This window comes from Cygnus atratus, chromosome 2 (genome assembly GCF_013377495.2).
Source record: "Cygnus atratus isolate AKBS03 ecotype Queensland, Australia chromosome 2, CAtr_DNAZoo_HiC_assembly, whole genome shotgun sequence".
Classification (NCBI taxonomy): Eukaryota; Metazoa; Chordata; class Aves; order Anseriformes; family Anatidae; genus Cygnus; species Cygnus atratus.
The window spans coordinates 118,829,040-118,838,969 of record NC_066363.1 but is presented as its reverse complement, the minus strand read 5'-3'; the positions used below and the strand labels follow the sequence as shown (position 1 = coordinate 118,838,969).

Genomic DNA, 9,930 nt, shown 5'->3' with positions numbered 1-9,930 from the left:
TTAGATTATATGTAATCATACTTTTTCTAGCCTTTAAAAAATAGACTGCCCATTAAAAACTAAACATAGGAGTGGACATGGTCTAGAAGAGTATGAGGCTGTCTCAGGGCAGTGCCTGATGAGGGGCATCTCCAGGCTGGGTGCTGGGACATTGGTTGGCTCGTGGCCTGGGTTTTCAGCTGAGTACATCCCAAATCCCTTTTCCCTGAATAATGCCATTTGAATGTGGCTTTGTGTACTGTGGTAGAGTTACAGTGAGATGTAAAGTTCACCACTGAGGCTGAGAGGAGCTGCAGTCTCACAGGTAAGCCTGCACCCCTTCGTTTGTGAATTATTTCTTTATGGTGACTGATCCGGAACAGTGACTGATGCAAGTCATGAGAGGATGGGAATATGTGATCTGTGAACAGAAAGACCACCAGGTATTTGGAATGATGTTTTGCAAATGGGGACAGCGTATCCCATGCCATAACTCTAAAATGAAGAGGTGTCTCCACAGCTTTCTAGCAACTTAGGCCAACTGAATTCCTGGGATAACTTCTTCAACCCGGATATCTGTTTATATAATTAATTTTCTTGTCTGTAGGAATTAGACTTAACATTTAAAACTATAGTTGTATATGTGAATGTGACTTAAGTGCTTTAATACAAAAAAAAAAAAGCTGCTACATATTAAAAAGTCAATTCTATTCCCAATAACATGAAATACTCAGTAATACTAATACAGCAATGCCTTTATATAATTGTAATTATTATTACTGTTCTGTGTAGTGTTTAGTGCATTACTTGTTTTTCCTTGTGTTCAGTATCCTCCATGTGTTGTGGAGAGGAGGTGGTGTGGGAAGGTTTGGTTGTAACATTACACACAAACGAGGTCTCTAAATTAAAATGAGCAAAGAGGATTTTTATATGATTATTCAGGTGGCCTGTGTTCCTTTCAAAGCTCCTGCTCTTAACCACGTCTGAAGGTATGTCCATTCTGACTATTTTATCTGAGGTTTAAATGTCATTTGCATGTTTCTGCCCAGGACCAAAACCTGATCGCATGACCTAGATGTTAAATTGAAGCTAAATAATTAGCTTCCTGCACAGAGCTCAGGCAATGAACACAAAAAAATCAAGTTACTCACTTATGAATTCAAAACCTATGTAGTCAGAATTACAGAAATATATTGGGAAGAGTCACGTGATGTTAAAATCACTGGTTAGGAATGATCCATAAAAGGGTCAGAGGGAGTGGTGTGCTGTCAAAAATGGCATCAGCTGCTCCTGAGTCACTGACCATTCAAAAACAAATTACTGGGAGCTTATGGACCAGTCTGTGCTCTAGAAAGAAGCAAGAGATGGGACAGTACTTGGTGTTTGCTGTGGAGTGCCAGGCTCCATTAAGGGATAATCAAAGTTCTTTAAGCCTCTCTGCCTAATATGGAGGAGAACTTGTGTTGTTGGAGGCTGGTATTTACTTTGTACACTCCAGTTCAGAGCAGTAATTTACTTTGTGCTTTAAAAACCCCACTATTTTAAAAAGTGATTAACTTGTTTTGTTGCAGGAAAACTTAAACTGAAAACAAATACTTGTTCAAGATTTCTTTAAAAGATGCTGCAAAGACTCAGTGAGTGTGAATGGAGAGACAAGGAACTTAGGTTTCAAACATCAGCCTGGCTCAGCCGGGAAGGGAAAGCAGCTATGTCCATTATCCTAACCCCCTGACCCCTCACCCCTCAAAAAAGACAAAATTGAAGGGAAGTTGATAAAGATATCAAGTGTAAGGGAAGCAGAAGTGCACAGGGACAGTTATGGGCAAGAAGAGCTAAAGAAAACAGGAAGATGTGGTTTTTCAAGTACATTTGGAACTGAATAAATACCAACAGTATTGGTCCATTACTGGCAAGGCAGGTTACAACTGCAGATGAAGAAGCTACAGAAAGATTGATATGCTATTTCCATGTTTGATACTGAAATCATTCTGCTGACCTAGTGCTATCAGTTTAAAGGGTATGCCTGACAGAAGTGTTAGGGATGCACTATGGGAATAAACACTTAGGAGCAGAACTCGAGGAGTTAGCTTATTTGGTGTCATGGAGAAAATTCAGAGGTGCTATGGAATCACATGTGAACAAACATCTCCAGAAGAGAAGCATGTAAGCAATTAAATGGCTGACAGTGAAACTGCCCAGTTAAGATAACAATATGATGCTAATTAACCACTGTAATCCTTGAAAGTTTAGATTGACACTGAATGTCTTTCTTAAAACACTGTAAATCAAACAAGAGTTTTCACAGTCTTGTCCCATTTGTTTTGGGAGTACTCAGACTAACTCATGTCTCCTAGTTTTCTTTTGGAATTGAATTAAATCAATATATGTATATATATTTCTCTAAAGCATTTTCACTCAAAAAGCATTCTTGACTTCATGAAATTACAACCCCCATAGTTTGTAGTAAGTAGCTAACCAACCTTGCTTCAATTTTTTTAAATACATAGTGTTGGCTTGCAACTGGAATTTTGAAATATAAATCACATTTGCAGTGTCTATACCCACTTATGGCAGCTCTCATGGCCCAAACAGGCTCTGCAAGCCCTTCCAAGGGGTTGGCTGTCCTGCTCGAGGCCAGCTGTGACATGGTGTGATCATGGGGACCTGGTCAGGCTGCTGTGAAAGGACTGTGTGGGAGGCCCTGGGGGGCTGCTTCCCCTCTGCTCAGGAGCTGCATTTACGTTTCAGCCCTTGGCCTCGGCCTTTCTTGAGGTACACTGCACCTGTGACCCCATGGATCCTGATGCACTGTGCTGGCTCAACCCCAGGCCTGCCTTGTCACCATAGATTTGCCTCCCAGCCGCTGACCTGGTGGCTGAACCAGGTTTTCATCACCAGACCTCTTTCTGGTACAGTGGGACTGCACTCTTTGTTCATGATGACAGTGCTCCTGCCAACCTAGCCGTCAGCCTCGGCTGCCAGCTTGCCTGCCCTCGCAGAGCACCCCTTTCTTTTTGCTCCCCAACTACAGCTGCATGAACACGTAACTTAAGAGACACATTCCTTGGTATACCAAATTTAGCTCCCAAAATTAAAAGCACACAGTGAAAAACTCCTTCAACCTCCTTGGCTGTTTTACAGAATGTGAAAACAATGTACTGGTGAATTCTGAACAATACGTTGAAAGAATACTAACTTAAATTTGGTACAGCGCTTTGAAAATGTGAAGAATTATCAGCAACCCCAAATTAATGCTTTTTTATACACATCCTGGAGCAAAATAGTCTTCATAAAATACAGCTTTTCAGGGCAGAAGTGCTAGATATGATGTTAAACTTTTGTTTGTTTTTGTTCAGACAGGCTCGTGGAGAAAAAAAAAAAGCCACTGTAATTAGTTGCTTGGCATGAAGTGGCTCTGGATCACTTTGAGAGGAAGCAACATAATGAAATGTTACAGGATCAAGCCAGAGCAACCTGCTCTGCTAGCAGTGCTTTGCTTACTCCTGTTGCTGCTTCAGTCCTTCCTGAGCTGCCTCTGAAATCAAGGTGTCCCATACGTGCCTGCCGTCAAAGACTAAACAGCACTTCAGTGCCTAGAGCCTTTATGCAATTGCTGAAAGCCTGAACGGCAGAGGTGCTTTGTCAGGAAACTACCAAGCCCATTGGCACCGCCACTTCAGTGTCTGAGTAATCAAAGTTAAATTACACAAAGCTGCCCTGAATTGCTCAATTGCCCTGATCATATTTCCCATTAAATTATGTCTGCTCATTTCGGTACCAATGCCTTCTCTACTCCAGTCACGGTTGTACTCTGAAGTGCCAAAGTCGTCTTCCAGAATGTGGGTAACTAGGCCACGTTTCCCTACAGGCTGCAGGAGTCAGAAAGCACTCGGTATCAGGTGCCACATGGTGGCAACTGGGGGTAATGAGGTCTTATTTACTTGCAAATCCCACAGCAGTGTTTTCCAAGAACAAATACCTGTCTGCACAAGCTGTGGCTGTTCATTGTTGTCTTTAACAGACAGGCAGGCAGGAAGCTCTTCAACCTGACAGAAATAACTACTTCAGTTTACTGTGAGAACCATAAGCCTGGTCTAGCTTGTAAGAAAGCGTGGTTTTTGGCTGATGAACTAAGGAAAAAATAAAATTGGGTGACGGGCTGTGCACATGAGATTTAAACAGGCCTAAGAGGAAACCTCAGGTGAGGGGGAAGAAAATGTTCTTTGTAATGACCCTAGTTGTTTTACTAAATGCATCTGTCCTGCAGGCTGAAAATGAGATGCCTGTGCTCTCGCTTTGCATTCCTCCTCTTTTGCGCTTGCTTCCTATTCTGACCACGGCATCGTGCTTTGAATTTCTTCTATTCCCTGACCTCCAGCCTATGGTTTATGTTACGGGAGAGGTCACGGTGCTGCAGTACAGAAAACCCAACAATACGCAGAAAATATAACACAAAGAATATGATACGGAGAAGATATGACGTAAGGGAGCCTTGCTTCTTCTAAGGATGTCCTGAACCCAAGCACCGTGACCCCCCCTGCAGCTGAGGCAAACCCCCTCACGCCGCCCACTATCCTGCTCTTTTGTACGTGACTAGACCACGAGAGAAACCAAAAATAAAAGAGAAACCCGAAAGCGAGGCGTGCACAGTTTATTTTCGCTTTCCCAGCATAGGAACAAGAGGCCAGCCCCCGAGGAGGCTCAAGGGCTGCTTCGTGCCAAAAAAAAAAAAAACGAAAAACAACTCATGAGCCAACTCGGGGAGGCGGCGAGGGGATCCCCTCGGCCTGGGGAGGGCAGAGCGGGTCGTTCCCAGGCGTCGGGGGGACTGAAATCAGCCCGGCGGCCGCGCCGCCGCTACAAGGAGGAGAAGCGAGGCCCGGCCCCACCGCTTCCGTCGCCCGGTTCCTCCCCGGGGCCGCCCCCTCCCGGCGTTCCCCGGCTCCGGAAGCGGCTGACGACAATAACAAACAGCGGCGGCGGCTGCGCCCCGGCTCCCCCGGCCCCGCACCGCCCGTTCCTCGCCTGCCTGAGCCGCTCGGGGGGGCCCCCGCCCAGCCGCCGGGCCCGGGGGGCGCCGCTGCCGCCCGCCCGCCGCACGATGCGCGGGGCCGCCGCCGCCGGCCCCCGGGGTGAGTGGCGCTGGGAAGGGCGGGGGGGCGCGGGCCCCTCGGCCGCCCCGTTCTATCGCAGGGAGCCGCGGGGAGGCCGGCGGGGGGCTGCCCGGCTCCACCGCCTTGCCACAAGGGAGCTCGGCGAGGGCTGGGAGGCGAGGAGTCGGGGTACGGGGGGGCGGTAGTGATGGTGGTGATGGGGACCCCCGGGCGGGCGGGTTGGGGCGCTCCCTGCCCGCGGCTTGACGGCGGAGCCCTGGCAGCGAAGTTGCTCTGAGGGATGACTCAGCCGGCCTGCGCCTCCCTGCTAGCCCTCGGCGGCAGGCAGGCAGGCAGGCAGGGCAACGTCGTGCTGGCCAGGGCTGACCTGCCGCCCTCTCGGCTCTTGGCTTCTTTCTGCTCCACAGGGAGCCGTGCCCCGCGCCCAGCCTTACCCTGCTTTACCCTTGCTGCGGGGCCGGCCGGGGCTGGCTTTGCTTCTGCGGTGACCCCAAAGTTTTGTCTGACTGCGGGGTGGAGGTAGGGCTGCTAACCTGGCTGCTGGGGGAATCGCATGAGCAGAGCCTGGCATCGCCGTCTTTCTTTACTTTATCTAGAGATTAAAGAAAAACAATTCGTGCCTGAAACCAAGGTACTCAGCAGTAACCTTGACATGTTAGTTTAGCCCTCTTTTAGCCGTAGTTGTTTTTACTCTACCATCTGTTTCATGCCTGAAGTAATTAAGTGGTGCGTTCTGTCGGCGAGCCGAGCAATCCGTTCACGTTTAAAGTTGTGCCTGTATTTCACTTTGGGAGAGAATGAGCAGGTCGGATGTCTTTCCTACCACTACGTAAATGTGAGAAGTGGTCGGCGTAGTAGACTTTCTGGAAGAACTACGCTTCTGAAATCAATGGGTTGATTGCACAGTATAAGTTATCTTAACTGTGTTGGAAAAGTAATGAAGATGGAGAAAGGTGCATCTTAGAGTTGAAGTTCGTATAGCTTGGCAGTAGCATGAGGAGTACTAGATAATAGAAGCACTTCATAACTTCATAATAAAGCAAGCTTGTGCACACTTATGATATATTTAAGTTGTGGACCTAAAATAAATTAATATCTAGTACTTTGGGATGTTCTTAGGAGATGAAGCACATGGAGAAGGGACTTTGCTGTTAATTAATGTTTTCCCTTACAATTTAGCACCAAAGAACAAATACTAGCAAGAAAGAAATTGGATGTAAATCATTAAGTTTAGTTTAAATAAAAGTGTGCAGAGGATACAGTTATACTTACTCTAAATGCCATCTAGAGCTCCAAATGGTTTTATTTTATGGGGAATAGTGAAGAGAATTTACCTGAGAATGTGGAGAAAAGGACTTGAGCAGTGCCAGTTATGGAGCCAGAAATAGAAGCAGGAATCTTTGGGATAATAGATTAGTGTAAGATAGATGTACCTGCACTTTGGAGGTATGTTAACATTGTACACTTTGTATAAATAGCTGTATGTTTTGTAGGTTTAAAAAAAAATCACAAAACCAACCAACCCCACTATATATTGTACTGTAATCTGTTGATCTGGCCTTTTGCTCGGCATAGATTTGGGTTAGTAGTGTCTGAGATTTTCCTCAAGGGGCTGGCTCTCTCCCCATGTCATGTTACCATATTTATAATTAGAAGTGTACCAAGCAGATTTGCGCCTGCTGGAGGAGAGGGCAGCGGTTATTTTGAGGTCTTTTGTGTTGTCTGTTTAAAACATGGTTTGTCCCTCCGTGTACTTCCAACATCGCTAAGGTTATACATAGTTTTGCAAAACTTGAAGTGAAAAACACTTCAAAAAAAAAAAGCTACAAAGCTATTTGTAAATTTCTTAGAATTTCGGTTATTCTGGTTAAACTGGAGGTAGGTTTATGTGGGAGGATAGGAATGGTGTGTGTCCTTCTGCTCCTTTTGATATGAGAGTGACAGTTGGAGTAGAATTGTTGGAAAGTTTTCCTTATGTTATCCTGTGGGGTTGGTTGTTATCAGTGTGTTCTTATGCCTTTGTTTTTAAAGTAATAATTTTAGTGGATGACTGGCTCTGCTCTGTGAGGATCTTGAGGCTTGTATTGCAAAGTTTGGGTTTGCTCACATACTACGGTAAAATGAAACAGGTCAAAATGAAAACTGTTGTGTAAGGTGGGTACTCTGAAAAGTATAGCGTGCATACCAGGCTGTCTCACAAGCTGCTCCAGAGTCATTTGGACAGTGTCATTTGGACAGTGTCCAGGCTGCTATGCCTCTCCTTCTCCCCGTGTGTATTGCTCAAGAACAGTTATGCTCCTGATGTTGGTCTGCAGCTCCATGATACTACACGAGGAGTTTCCGAAAAGGGGAAAAAAAAAAAAATCTAATACCCTACCAACTTGGCACCAGAGCATTAGCTGTTAGTGAGGTCCTTAGAAATAGTGATCTGTGAAGAAGCAAAGCTTGATTACAAGATGCAGGCTTACGTAATGTTATATTATACTGCAAGGCCTGGTTGAATGCACTGATACCAAGCAAGCAAAAAAAAAAAAAAAACTAACGTAAATTACTAACCTAGTTGCTAGAGTTCATGCGTGCATTTTGTAGCCGATTTTTCAGAATAATGATTTCTGTGTACAAGTTTTTATGATTTTTTTTTGTCATAAAAGCTTGCGGTGTGATTGATGGTGATAGAGAAATCACTAACAGTAACTTGTTCGGGGAACTAGTTAGGGATTCCGTGGTGGTTATTGCGAAAGTCACTCCTCTATGGGCTAACTCATATTGCAGATCTGCTTTTAGTTCAGTTTTGAGTTCAGTTGGAAGACAACTAGCCATGTATCAGCTGTTTCCCTTTGTAAGCAGGGTTGGAAGTGGATATATTTTGATGTTTTCTAAAGATAATGGGATTTTAACACGTCTGGATTGTTAATATCTAAATTATATTGTTGGCATTTGTTGATAAAAATATCAAAACAAATTTATTGATGTAAAAACATTTTGCTCAGAGATTCAGGTAGGGCTGGTTGCTCTTGAACGACTAGGAGAAGCCCCTGGGGTGTGAGGAGAATTCTTGCTTGTCTTCTGTCCATCTCCACGTGTGTATTTTCCTTTTGTTGTTGGGGTTTGCAGTTGGGGTTTGCATTGCTCCAGCAGGGTTCTGAGCTCAAGCAACCAACGGCAGTTGCTAGTGGAGCTTTTTTATGTGCATCCAAGATGCTGACGGTTTCTTCTGGGAAGAGATTTTGCAGCTGGGCCTGCTGCCTTTATCACATCAAGGTAAAATGATTACGGAATGCTGTATATAAATCTCTAGTAGCTGGTGTACCTAGAAAATCAGCTGTTGTAGAATGTGGTAGCCTGCTTTCTGTGACTTGAAGTGTTATATGAATTTCTCTCCAATATGTATTGATTACCTGTTGATTGAAAATGAAATGTAAAGCTGCTTTGTTGGCTAGGTGGGTTCCAGATGTCTTGCTGTGTTATGCCACTCCGACTTCAGAACTTTTCTTGCTATGAATAGCTTTTCTTACCTGCTAAGGATTATTTTTGAAACACTATTTTTGCTTTTTTTTTTTTTCTGGAGATTGGGAAAGTTTTGGTAGTGTGTGGGGGGGAGTAGTGTGTTCGTTATTGCCTGTTTTTAATTTGGGCAGATGAGTTGAAACTAGTGTCTATATGATAGAAACACAGCACAGCAATCTTCATTACTACTCTTGAAGATACGTTTGAAAGGCCAGCATGGTGTTTTCAGTTTGAACAGATTGAAAGCAACGTGTATTTTTGAGGTAGAAAGTGGCACTGGAGAAGTAATTAAAGGGCAAGTTTGACTTTCATCACGAATTCACAGATCAGACCTCTCTTAGCAAAGCTGCAATATAAAATCTGTTCAGGATGGCACTTTGCTGAGACCTGATTTCTATGAACATTTGAGATAGCTGCTTCTAAATTCCCAAATTTTGTGTTCATATTCTGTTTTGTGACTGATCTTATCTTGTAACTTATCTCCCCTTTTTATATGGTTGAATGTTTGTGCTTCATTCTGTAAAATATGCTCTTTTGTCTATTACATGTGTTGCAGAAATGGCTGCAGCAATTCTCATTCTTTTTCCTTTTGAATGGCGGTGTTTTCCTGATATTGCAGGGATTATAAATGTCAGTGTTTTATCTCAAATTTTATTTTGGGTTCATCGCTGCCTACTAGCTGTGATGGTATGTCAAAAGTATGGATATTCGTTTCTTACTTAGTGTAGTTGTGCTTGGGTTAGGCAGTTTACACTGATAAAATGGTGCTTGTATTGATACAGTTTTCCTTCCATCCTCCAGTGTGTGTATTTCTATTAAATTCAGATGAAATGGAGGTTGTTATTTAAGAATATATTGTGTAACTGGACTAGGAGCTCTTTTATAGTATATAATGCTTATGTTATTTTTACATTGCAAGTATTTTACTAGTAAACTTGAGATGATTTGTCTATTGTAATTAAAAATACTCTGTACAGATACTTGTGTTACCTACTAATTGGAAGAGACTTGATGTAAACCGAATGAACACTTTAAACAAAAACCCTAAAATATCTCTTACAAAACTTCTCAGATCTCAGTCTGAACAAAAAGAGGGGGTGGAGTGTGTAAATTTGCCTTTACTTATCTTATGTGGAAGACTCAAAGATAAAGTACGCTTTTTTTTCCAATTCATGGGTATATGATACAACAAAGCAATTTCACATAAATCTTCTGTCAACACAACCAGAGTTTAATAAGGTGGGGGTACAGTTGTCATACATAAAGAGTTGTGGGTTTTGTTGTCTGTGTTTTTTTTGTCCGAGGTTGTCTGTTTCATAAGTTGGTGATA

The 9,930-nt window shown here is 43.6% G+C and overlaps 1 protein-coding gene across 5 annotated transcripts in view; it reads left to right on the top strand.

Annotated features, from left to right (window-relative positions):
- Positions 1-227: 227 nt before the first annotated feature.
- Positions 228-9,930, top strand: part of RB1CC1 (RB1 inducible coiled-coil 1) — an 81,099-nt gene continuing 71,396 nt past the window's right edge. For 3 of the 5 annotated variants that reach the window (XM_035553193.2, XM_035553192.2, XM_050708894.1), the window contains exon 1: positions 5,001-5,111. The gene's annotated coding sequence lies outside the window, so the exon portion shown is untranslated. Of the gene's footprint in view, positions 305-4,920; positions 5,112-9,930 lie in introns of those variants that run through there. The other 2 variants (XM_050708893.1, XM_035553191.2) reach the window with 2 other exon arrangements.